This window comes from Berghia stephanieae, chromosome 2 (assembly GCF_034508935.2).
Source record: "Berghia stephanieae isolate SIO BIC M18660-M18661 chromosome 2, UCSD_Bste_1.3, whole genome shotgun sequence".
NCBI lineage: Eukaryota > Metazoa > Mollusca > Gastropoda > Nudibranchia > Aeolidiidae > Berghia > Berghia stephanieae.
This window is the reverse complement of record NC_088361.1, coordinates 98,021,126-98,034,745: the sequence shown is the minus strand read 5'-3', so window position 1 is coordinate 98,034,745 and position 13,620 is coordinate 98,021,126. Positions and strand designations below refer to the sequence as shown.

Genomic DNA, 13,620 nt, shown 5'->3' with positions numbered 1-13,620 from the left:
GCGGAAATGAACTCTTGTAGTCATCCTTTGACCCGACCAAACAATTCAACAACATTGGAATATTAATGTGTGAATTAGGTTTCTGACGTAGTTTTACCATATGTAACACGTTCCTCAGTTATTGACTGTGTTTTATCCCAAACTTAAAATATCACAGGTAAGCTTGTTTTTGTTTTTCTGTTATTATGCGCCCCTTAATATTGTAAAGAGGAACATCTTTTTGTCTGAGGTCGGAAGTTGCCCTCTAGACTATATTCTCATACTCATAATCATAGATAAGAATTAAGCAGTCAGTCAGTAGAGAGTCGAGAGGGATCAGATTCAGATCAGATTAGATTTTAGATTAGACTTGTTTTTGTTTTAAGTACCTTCACTCTCGCTGAATATTTGCAATCTGCAAGTAAAATAGTGTTTTATCTTTATCATGGTTATAAGACTTCAAAATATATTTAACTCATTAACTCTCCACTCTACTAACTCCTAACGCTCTATAAAATATCGAGCCATAAAAAAGGGCCTTGCTTGTCATCAAGTAATAGACGTCGACCGGTATCAGGACAAAAATTAGAATGAAGCGTTGATGTTAGTGGAGAAAGATCGATGTGTACATATATGCAGGTCTGACATCGAACATCCTATGGGCCTAGTTTCACATTGTTGTAATGTATTGTATAGACTAGACCTAGACTCTAGTATAATATTTTGCATCATTTAATACTTTTTTTTTTGTTGAGATTTCCATTACACCAATGAGCCTATAAGGAATTGGGTTATCAGTAAGTGCACGCCGAGTAAGACCTCGTGTTAGTGGTGGCAGTGGTCAGGTGTTTGCGATAAGATCAATGAATAATGAATGGAATGTCAATTTATCTACTGTTACCGGCTCGGTCATATTAGCTGCTAGTTATTGCAGGGAAATTTTCGCCCTGATAGCATCGATTTTTGTAAGTTTAATTGCCTACTTTAACTTTAATTTTGTTTTATGCTGATGATATATTGTACAACTCAACTATTAAAATTTTACCAGAACTAACTAGAATTATTTTTTAAAACGTCAATGTTACTTTTATTTTGTTGTTTTGAATGTTGACGTAAGCAACATTTTATTAACTAGGCATAAATATAGTTTTCCTGTCCTTAAATTTAGTGACACTCTTTTTGTAATGACTAAAATACTGAACTTAATAGAACGCCTGCCGATTGGCTGAAATTTTTACCGCAATATCTAGTTTTACTTTAGGCGTCGCTCAATTTCACTCAAACGAATTGAAATTACATTTATGGCGTGTCTGGTGCGGCGCTTGATTGGTTTAGGTCATATTTGTTGAATCGTAAACAGATTATTACGGTGGATGATCTGAGGAAATCATTCTTGATTGTCGGGTTCCACAGGGTTCAGTACTTGGACCCTTTCTTTTTGTTCTGTACGTTGGCTCTCTGTCTAAAATCATCAGAAGTTTCGGTCTGTCTTACCACCAATATGCTGATGATACGCAATTGTACTGCGTATCCAATACGAGAAATTTACAAGAAGTATCAGCCGATAATAAAAATTGTATCCAAAGTGTTAAGAAATGGATGAATGAGAACAGACTGAAACTGAATGATGATAAGACGGAGGTGCTGTATGTTGGGAACAGGAAGTGAAACAGATTTGAAGCTGGGGGATGCCTCCATTCAAATTGTTGACAAAGTGAAAAACCTTGGCACATTCTTAGACTCTGGACTGTCGATGGAGCATCAGGTTAATAATTTGGTTAAATCTCTCTTTTTCCAACTAAAAAAGATTGCTTCCATTAGACGGTTTCATATCTGGTTGTGTCCCTCGTACTATCGAAATTGGATTATTGTAATACTCTGTTGTTTGGCTGTTTCGCAGTATAATCTTAGACGTCTTCAGATTGTCCAAAACAGCGCTGCCAGACTAGTATTCATTCACGTTGTCCTATTTTTGTGAGCATAGTTGACTTCTGTTGGTGGAAGCAACTCTTAATATCTGATGAATACACAAGTGAAGCACTGTCTAATGTATCTTTCTCATTTCAATTCAAATGAATAAATATTTTTATGCAAATTCTCAAAAAAGAAACTGTAAAAGTGGGGATATATATAAAACCATCTTAATATTTTCTGGTGTTGTTTTCTTTTGTAGTAATCAAATTTTAGCAGTTGATTACGGGGGTGTAATTCATGAAGTATAGATATATATGTGTGGCTTCTTTTATCATAGTAGTTGTTAAAGGGGGAAGGGTTGTCAGATTGTTAAATTAATACCTTTGTACATTTGGCCTCAATATCTTACCAGGGTAACCTGTGAGGTTATTTCAAAATGTAAGTGTTGTAATGGCGATTTTATCACGATTTATCCTGTCTTCATGGCTATATTAATCACATTGTCCTATTTGTATTACATAATTAACTTTTTAAATTTTATTGGCAAGTAATAATCATAATCACCTGGCAGTTGCAGTCCATTCATGCCATTCTAATATTAGGCATTTTAACCCATTTCATTGGATTTAAAGTTAACTATCATCATTGGTTTTCCAATCTGCACCAGTCGACAAGTCTTTCCCCTCTTTCATTTTTGATACCTAGTCTGTGGGGGCCAACGATATTTTCAACTCTCTCTTTACAAACAAAAAAGCTTAGTATTAGTAGGGTAGTGTTTTGGCACTATTCAACATTTGAACATACTTATGCCATGCTCCATCCAATAGCAGGAATTTTTATTATCCATCGTGTACAATTATGTAGCATATTTTTTTATGGTTTCACCATATTTGATATGCTATGCAATGCCATATTGGGTAGTCTAGAGTAAAAGTTGTTTTTGTTTTTTTTTTTTCAATTTTGAGTATCTGATAGAAACCTTTGCTTCAGATACTTACCAATATTGTATCGATTAGCACCCGTCACTCTCAGCAGGCTTTTTGTCTGGCTTTGCCTCACCTACAGAATTTGTTACTGATTGCTGCTAATCCAAATTATTTTTATTTTTATTTTAATGTTTTAAACTTGACAGACTTCCTTTTTTCCCAATGTTTTTGAGAATTTGGTCCTTTTGAAATTAGCCTATATCGTGGGGTATTTGCCATAATGTTGTATTCAACATTTTGTCATTTTTGGGATTTCCATGTGAATGGTATTTTCTTAAGTCAATCTTTATTCTCTGTAATCGGCAATGCGATTGGATTAATAGTTTTTGAGTTATGAAAAAATGTTAAAATATTTTTTGTCTTATTTGCATATCACAAATTGTCGTTAATGTTGTATTTGAATTTAATTTTGCCACGATGTCTTATCTTTCAAATACAACAATATAACCATTTCCTAGTACCTTCCAGTAAATAGCACTATTGTTGTATTAGCACATGCAACAATATGGCACAATTTTTTTTGGAACTTTTGTTAACTTCCCGTGTGCCATACTGTTGTATATGAAAATACAACAGTGTGGCACACAACGATAGCAATAACGTTTCATTATAATGTGTCAGGACTCCATCGTCTTATCTGCATATAGGACAATGTGGCATTTAGGAAATTCCTTGAAATGACCATGAAAATGTTGTATTCGGCACATAAGACAAAAATGTCTCGTTTGTGGGGTGGGTCACAGGGTGCATAATGTTGTAAATGACTTTATGACATCGGCATTCCATCTTATTACGGAGTTATAGTTACACGCCGAAGCAGCAATCTCGTCAGTCCGGAAGAAAGAGGAGGCGGAGCTTATAGATATAACGCAATGAAAGTTCTGTCCGATGACGGGTGGGGGGATATCACCTCTCCAAAACTTACATTATTATATGAGATCTTGAGATTCTTATCCAATCATCGATTGCTCGTTTGACAGTTCGCTTGTGAACAGTTAGGAGACCATCTCTTGATTTATGGGCAGGCGGCTTTGCGTAAAGGCGGTGAGTGTTGTATACATCAAAGAGTACCGCTGACCGATGGGTAAATAGTGATTGTGTAACCCAAAAGCCCTGCCGACTCGACTGCAAGGTCTTGTATGTAATAGTTCCGTCACCATCCCTTTCACACCCACACGCGCGCACACCCTGACCAACCAACTACTTCAGCCACTACCACCATCAACCAACCGACTACTTCAGCCACAACTAACCCTGACCAACCAACTACTTCAGCCACTACCACCATCAACCAACCGACTACTTCAGCCACTACCACCATCAACCAACCGACTACTTCAGCCACTACCACCACCGACCAACCAACTACTTCAGCCACTACCACCATCAACCAACCGACTACTTCAGCCACTACCACCATCAACCAACCGACTACTTCAGCCACAACTAACCCTGACGAACCCTCTATTACTGCAATCAATGAACAGCCATCTGTTGTTGATATCCCATATTCAATAACAGACACCCCAAAAAAGGCAACACGTAAAAGGATGAGAGAGCCAAAAAAATGGAAGAAAAGTGTGAGGAAAATGCTTTGTGTGACTGGGAAAGCCTATGTATCTGCCAAAGGCAAAACGGTGCCTCCGAGGTCAGTTAAAGCATCTCAATGTGACAACTGCAAGTTTAAGTGCAATGAAAAGATATCATTAGAAAGGCGGAATGAGATTCATGAGTTGTATTGGAACATTGATTCAAGAGAGAGAAAGCACGATTTTATTTGCCAGTATGTACTGGAAACCAAACCAGAAAGACACAAGAAAAGTCGAAAAATGGCCTCCAGGAAGTATTTTTTTCCAAACGTGGATCTGCTAAGTGAAAAAATCAGAGTATGCAAAAGATTTTTTCTTCAGACTCTTGATATAAGCGATCAATCCGTCAACGGTCCTCTGAAAAAGCAACGAATGGGACCAATACAGTCTGTATCTGACAATCGTGGAAAACACAGCCCACACAACAAGACTTCCGGGGCTGCCACGAAGGCTGTACAGTCGCACATTGACTCTTTCCCTACGCTGGAGTCACACTACTGTCGAAAACAGTCGAAGAAACGTTATTTGGACACATCCTTGAACATCAAAAAAATGTATAAGCTGTATTTAGACTATGTCAGCTCACTTGAAAATTCTGTGCGCCCATCTGTTGTAAGTCAGCAAGTATATCGAAAGACTTTTAATCAGGAGTTTAATCTGTCATTCCATAAACCACAGAAAGATCAATGCAAAACATGTCGCATTCATGACCGTTGTGCAAAGCCCAATGATAAAATTAAGCATGAATACCAAGAACATCAAAACCGGAAAAGAGATATCAGGGCTGCTAAAGAACACGACAAACAACGGGCAAAGGTCGATCCAAGCTTTGTTGCGTGCACCTTTGATATGGAAAAGGTACTTCAAGCTCCATCAGGGCTTGTTGGCCTTTTGTATTACAAGAGAAAACTTAACTGTTATAACTTTTGTATCTATTCAATGGGTGATGGAGAAGGCTTTTGCTACTTTTGGAATGAAACCAGCGGACAAAAAGGTTCCAGTGAAGTGGCAACTATTCTAATCAAATACCTGAATGGTCTACCAGATCACGTGAAGCATGTCGTTTTCTACTGTGACACGTGTGGAGGTCAAAATCGCAATGCGGCTGTCATCTCTGCCTTACACTATTTTGTTTCCTCTAACGAAAGCCCCATTTCGGTGATTGACCTTAAATTTATGGAATCAGGCCACTCCCAAATGGAAGTGGATTCAATGCATGCAGCCATTGAAACACAAAAGGCAAAATCCGAAGTTTTCATTCCATCTGAGTGGCTGAACATCTTTAGACTATCACGACCAGGACGCCCCTACCATGTCACAACTATGAGGCATTCAGATTTTTTGGATTATAAAACCTTCGCATCTGATTACTTAAAAAATACAAAGAAAGACATTAGTGGTCGTCAAATAAGATGGTTAAAAACGAAATGGTTTCATTTCAATAGAAACGAACCAGACGTTGTATATTTCAAGGAGGACATTAACGAAGAGACATTTCGACAAATGAAAGTTGCTAAAAAGGCTCAAAGAGGGCGAGCTGCTATTAGCAAACCTATGGATAAATACCCAGCTCGCCTCTCAATCTCTGACGCCAAGAAAAGGGATCTGACTTCTCTGTGTTCCATTGGAGTCATCCCTGAGGATTTTGTTCCATATTTCGAAAACCTCAGCTCGGTGACAGAACTTATTGACGTCACCCAATCACGTGATGTTGATGATTCTAGCACGGACGAAGACGACGTTCTTTAGATAGTTTATAGAATTCATCTATATAAACAAATCTTCTGAAATGATTATAATGATATTAAATGATTTTGTAGTAATTATCCAAATAATTTTTCACGACTACCAATGTATAAAGTAACATTTCAACCTGTCATTTCCTTTACTTTTTATTTACAAATTTACCTATACTTCTTATATTTACCTTTTAAAGTTCCATAATTCAATATACCCCAATGCATGTTGATAATAACCTGTTTATATTATAATAGATGCAATGACTTGTTTTATTAGATGACAATGAATCCGAATGGTTCAAAACTATAAACATATGATAATCAGTATAAAAAATCAAACACAGAACCAGTGCGTTGTTTTTTAATTAATTTCTGTGTTATGCCGAGTCCAATTGATTTCAGAGTTATAATGTTGTATTTGCAAATGAGACGAAATTAATCTCAAACTGCATCCTTTCGATATATATAAATGTGCCACATTGTCTTATCTACACATACAACAGTATTATCCCCCTCTCATGTAAAATCAGCATGGATCGTGTTATGCCATAATGTTGTATGTGCAAATACAACTTTATATCATATCAAACAATACCCAGTCTGACATAAATGAATATGCCATATTGTCCTATGTGCAAATAAGACACCGTGGCCCTGAAAGTTAGACACAAATGTGTTTGCCATATTGTTGTATAATTTTAAAGTCCATTTACAGCAAATTGAATGCCTCGGTTGATTGAAATGGCATTTCACGCTTTAGTGCAACATACATCCAATGTTCATTCAGATTTACAGAGCAATTGGTCAAAATCCTGATTTATGAGAGCACTTCAAACTTTCAAATGCCATTTTCTCAAAACTACAAAAATGCAAATACAACATAATGGCAAATACCCCACGATATATAGTTTGTTCTTTATTGGTTTTTCTTGTTTTTTGGGTTGTTTTTTTTTCCTGTTTTGTTTTCTGCTGGTATTCAAAGGTCAGCAGACCATTACGAAAAATTCGTAGAATTACGAAATTTTGACTCCAATTCAGAAGTTCATGAACATTTCTAAGTCGTTAAAAGTTATTGAAAATGAAAGGTGATACCAGACTTCATAATGTTAAGGATTTTGACGAGTTATTTAATCCTTATAGTGGAAAATTGTTGATTTTTAAAGTTAACTATAGAGAATACAATTTTTATCTCCCAAGAATTGCGAAATTTTAAATTTCCAGTAGGCAGGTCTGGGTCAGTTGACCCAATTAATTCACCCTTACATAATATGATGTGATATGCTGTCTATGTGGCTTTTGAATATTCATTCACCACGGTGTTGCTTCTGCTTACCTACGACGAAAGTCAGACAGGAAACATAATAAATTAAAATAAAATAAAATAAATAAAATTCCCTTTATTCATCCCCAAGGGGAAATTTGTCTTTAGGGTCTATTCCAAGGGAAGAGTGGAATAACCCAGGCATCAGTCGCAGTGCAGCGCCGCAAAGTGAGCTAGGGCTAGGTGACTTGCTCAAGGCCACACAACGCAGCGGCGGATGATCGAACTCGTATCCTTTTGGGTACGAAGCAAAGACCGTACCGCTGAGCCACGCTGCCCCCTATCGATCAATCAATCCTAATTTAAGTATATAAATGGGTACCAGGCACAAACAAAATTCACCCTCATTATAAGAACCAACATGTATAATATATAATATGTAATATTATATATATAAATTATATATATAATAATAGATATAGATCATCAATAAATCACAACTTAAGATTATAAATGGGTACCAGGTTTGAAAAGATATGATGAAATATACAAATAGGTCAACAATCAACACTCACATTGACAAATAAGAGATATATATATTTATGTAAAAAAACGCTCACACACACAACAATCAAATTTCAAATAAAACACATACGCACAACCAGCCAGAATGTCACCATATATATAAAGTGAATACTCATAAAAGATAGAGATGCGATTTGAAATTTGATTATCTTTAATGATAATATGATGTTATGCTGATGGCGATGATAATGGCGTCCTTGATTGCTAGTAGTTACATTGAGGATGAAGTTAGTATTAATGAGCAATGTTTGTGTTGGTAATGGTAAATGACGAGTATGATCAGAATTACACGATGATAAAGATACGGTGTTAGTGAGGGTGATGATGACGAAGAGGATGACTATAGTGTTCGGAATGACGCTGATAAAAATGACGATGAAATGACTGAATACAATGATGGTGGTGAAGACAATGACGGTGATTGTAATGACAAAGTGATGATTGCTAATGTTAACTCAACCAGATATAGATGAGTTAAATTCATTTTACAAACAGTGCAAAATGGTGATCAATAAAATGATACTATAAGACGTGCTAAAGGACATTGGGGGATTCATGTTGCTCACTTTGGTTGGTGGCTCCCATAATCTAAAAGATTCTGTAATCTGAACAAAAATCTGGGAGCAAAGGTATCCAGACTTTGCCCCACTTAATTATCTCTGATAGACCTTCAACGTTAAAGATCGTTTTGTTTTTATATTGGTCATCATAATAATTATGTGCTTTATCACTAGCAGTATAGACTTCATTGTGTGTCATTAAGTCATTATTTGCTTTGTGTTGAGCTTTCCAAAATTGGTATCTACCAGTCCAATCCCATATTCACAGCTTTAAAAAAAAATCTGATGAGGAAAAAAGCGTGACAAGTATGTAACAGATGGGACTTTTTCTTTATTCTTTTGGTTGTTTTGTTGTTTGTTTTTTTCTTGTAGCTATTTATATATTTACTTTTTTTATTGTATTTATTAATATTGAGATGTCTGTGTGTGTATGTGCTTGTGTGTGTGTATATATATATATATATATATATATATATATATATATATATATATATATATATATATATATATATATATATATATGTGAATGCACGCGCTCGTGTGTTATGAGCTTACTGAAAGCTGGTCTTATGTATGGCATGGTATAATTTCCGTGGGCTGGGTGGGGATCCTGACCTCCCATAGTGGGCAGGGAGGTACATACTGTGTCTTCTATCCCCTTATATCTATTTTCCAACATGCTTTCTGTCTTTGTCTTGGAATGAGATTACTTGTCCCTGTTCGGAGTCCTGGCTGGGAGGGAAACAGTCGAATACATAGTTATTGTTTTGGGAGATGATATTTTTTTCCTTGTAAATCATCTCTCTGTTATGTATCATTATATTTATTTTTAATGTATAATGTAAGCATTTGAGTGTATTCCTCTTTGTTGGATTTTGTGCTTGTGTCCTGATGAGACTTATAGGTGATCTCAAACTAAGTACATTGGTGGTATGCTCTTGGATTCTACATCTGATCCCTATTTGTTCCTAGTTCCCCTTTTGTCTTACTTTTTCTTGGGTGCTTTAATTGTAATTCAGAACTTTTTACCATCCCATTTTCTTCCTTTTTACTGGCTCTGATATAACTTAAATGTGTTGCAAGCTCCGTAAAACCCTTAAACACAGACAAACAAACAAACAATTTCCGTGGGAAGCAGTATCATCAGAGTGAATAACCTTCCATCCATCTGTCTACCCTTTCCCATAAAAAAGATCTCTCCAATTGATTCTGTCTTGGGCCAATACCTCTATAGAGCTATATCGGTATCTCATCTGTTCCCAAGTCCAGTTAATTTTTGTCCCCCACTTTTCCTTTTCTCTGTGGGTTTCATTTTTGTCTTGGCGGAGATATACAAACATTAGCAATGAAGACAATACAAGAATACCCAGGCAACTGGATACATGTTTACACAGATGGATCTGCCCACAAAAGAACTAAAAATGCTGGGTATGGGTTTGTAGTAGAATACCCATATCAAACCTGTGATGAAATCCACAATTCCTGCGGAAGCTCCAGCTCAAACTATGGGGTGGAGGCAGTTGCAATAGAAGCCTCACAGCGACACCTCTCCTCTGTTTTCCACCTAAACCCTTCAAAACTTTCCCATACTGTTATCTTCACAGACTCCAAATCAGTTCTCCAAGTTCTGGATATAAATAAAAGCTCCTCAACCTTCGATATTCGATAGCTTAAGATTTCAACTAGATGAATTCCTTACAACACACAGAGTAGACTTATCTCTCCAATAGATACCGGGACATTCAAATATACCAGGAAATGAAAATTCAGACAGACTAGCCAGATTCGGATCTACACTTTTGCAACCATCAATTCCAGTATCCTTAGACACAGAATGGAGAGAGAGAGAGAGAGAGAGAGAGAGAGAGAGAGAGAGAGAGAGAGAGAGAGAGAGAGAGAGAATGGATGAACAGTTGGACAATGAGCACCACAAGTAGATGTATGTTTACCCATACGACCTCTCCTGTAAAGACTGATAGCCTAAATAAGCTCAGAAGACACCATCAAAACATCATCTTTCAACTAAGAACACAACACCACGTCCCCTTCCTGCCCCTTATGTCAACCGCCCAATGAAACAGTAACACACCACTTGCTTGAATGTCAACCTCTTGAAGATCTGAGATTGAGATGCACATTCTCTTTGGATCTCATCACCCACTCTCTGTTGTTTAGTTCTTTCCTAAAGCTCCCCGTTCCTGATTTTGTCTGAGTAGTCAATTTTAAGTATTTATCCTAAAAGTCCTACCTATTTACATAATATCTGTGGACTTTTCGGATTTTCCCCTTTGTTAATTAAACACGATGAATGGGACACTAAACACGAATGAGAACTGAGAGGATGGCGTTGTTAAGAAAGGGGGGGGGGGTAAACAAAATGATGATAAAACAGAAAATAGACCGCTTCTTATAATAGTAAGGAAACGAGCTTCTTCATGTTTGACTATGTGGTATTGTGGTCAGACACTCGAACAGGAGTCGTGTTCCACCTACATGTCAAATGTTTGCTGTTGGCCATGGACCCCTTGTAAAGCGATTTGGACATCTTTAGTGGATATTGCGCTATATAAAAGCTCAATTATTTATTTATTATATTCGAGCTTCCAGCAGAAACATTTGCATTATATTCACGAAGTTGCTTCCATGAACACAATCCAGGTAGATTCTCATTTTATTTACACAGTGATGCGAAAACTCCGGTTTCACCGGAACAAAATCCGGTCTGGAGCCAAAAATTCCGGGTTATGGGCAACTTCCTTCGAATTCCGGTGAGGTTAAATTGCTCCAAGGATACCCCCCGCTCGTCCAGTCACTACTAATACAACCACCACCGCCACATCATCTTCATTACCACTACTACTACAACGACCACCACATCAACATCATCACCACTGCTACCACTACAACCACAACCACCATCACCACCACATCATCATCACTATCACTACCACTACTACTACAACCGCCACCACATCATCATCACTACCACTACAATTGCAACCACCACATCATCTTTACCACTACAGCAACAACCGTCACCACCACATCATCATCACTATCACTACTACTACAACCAGCACCATCACTACCACTACTACTAGTACTACACCACCACCACCAAATCATCATCACGACCACTCCTACTACAACCACCACCACATCGTCATCGTCACCACTGCTACTACTCTAACTACAACCACCATCACCACCACATCATCATCACTACTACTACAACCATCCCTACCACCACTATTACAACTACCACATCACCATCCATGCTACCACAACTACAACCACTATTACATCATAATCTCTACCACCACCATCACATCACCATCCCTGCAACTACTATTACAACCACCACAACGCCACCCCTACCACCACCAATACTACTGCAACCAGTGTTGCAAGCGCCGTAAAAACTTCAAACAAATTTAGCTCAAATTCAAATCTCTCTCTCTCTCTCTCTCTCTCTCTCTCTCTCTCTCTCTCTCTCTCTCTCTCTCTCTCTCTCTCTCTCTCTCTCTCTCTCTCTCTCTCTCTTCCCCTCTCCTCTCCTCTCTCCTCCTCTCCTCTCTCTCTCTCTCTCTCTCCCTCCCTCCCTCCCTCCCAGTTCACACTAACACACACATACACACGCACACACACACACACACAAATCAATAAATTGCGCTCACTGGGTTAATTTTCATGTTCACCTTCCTGTATTTGCCTATAATAGCTAATTACAAATACTTTGACCTCAAAATTTAGCCTCGTTAGTTTTTCAATTTCTTGTTGCTCTACTTATCACTACATGCACTTTCAGCACTCTCTCTCTCTCTCTCTCTCTCTCTCTCTCTCTCTCTCTCTCTCTCTCTCTCTCTCTCTCTCTCTCTCTCTCTCAAACACACACACACACACACACACACACACACACACACACTACAACCACCACCACCGTATCTCCATCACGACCACTACTACTAACTACAATCATCACTGCCACTACTACTTCAACCACCACTACCACATCACTATCATTATCACTACTACTACAACCACCACCACCACCACATCATCATTACTACGACAACCACCACCACTACATCATCACTACTACTACTACAACCACCCACACAACAACCAACAAAACATCATCCTCACTACCACAATTAGGTTTTGGAGCTTTACTTCATTTGAAATAAGGAAACTTTGGGGTTGTATTTGGTAATGTGTTTATATAATATATTATATCTTTATATAGTTCTAATCAGTTATCTATTTAAGCTAAACACAATACCAAATATCATCCCAATTCCCTTTTTTTTTTGTGTGTGTGCGGAAATTCCTCTTTCAGCATTGAAATTCCTCCGAGTGGTGTCTGAAATTCCTGTGAGTCAAATTGAAAATTGGCGCCTCTGTATTTACACCCGAGTATGACACGAGAATATGAGTAAAGAGCCTTTTCAAAGGACTCAACTATGCGCCGCTCAAAGCAGGACTCGAACTCTGGACCTTCCAATCCGAAGGCGAATGTCATACAAGACCACATGGCCGCGCTGGGAAAAGTGAATTTAAAGGTAAAAGATGTATGGATGATTTATATAGCGACAATACCCATATACAAAGATCAATGCCGCTTTACAATAGCAAGCCAAAAACAAATAGCTTGTGAGAATAATTATACATACCAAGTATAGTCTCGGCGTGAGGGGAGGGGGGGGGGGGGGGTATCGGTTTATATGTGATAGGTAGATCTATAAAAAAAACTCAGTTTTGAGGGATTTTTTTAAAAGGCATTAAATGTCTGACAGTTCTTTATTTGGGTAGTTATTGAATTCCACACAGACGGTGTAGTAAAGGTAAAAAGATCGCTCAGAAAACTTAAGTTTAGGGACTGTTCTTTCAAAAGATCAGTATAGATAGAAGACCCGATGATTACGATGGCCATCAATTTGTTGTTGTTTGTTTCTTATTTTATTTGTTTGTTTGTTTTTGTTATTGCGTTTTCCCCCCTTTTTTAAG

At 37.7% G+C, this 13,620-nt stretch overlaps 1 protein-coding gene across 1 annotated transcript in view; it reads left to right on the top strand.

The window, feature by feature from the left end:
• Positions 1 to 8: 8 nt before the first annotated feature.
• LOC144965999 (transmembrane ascorbate-dependent reductase CYB561-like) overlaps positions 9 to 13,620 on the top strand; it is a 40,461-nt gene continuing 26,849 nt past the window's right edge. The window contains exon 1 of the mRNA XM_078901978.1: positions 9 to 157. The gene's annotated coding sequence lies outside the window, so the exon portion shown is untranslated. The remainder of the gene's footprint in view (positions 158 to 13,620) is intronic.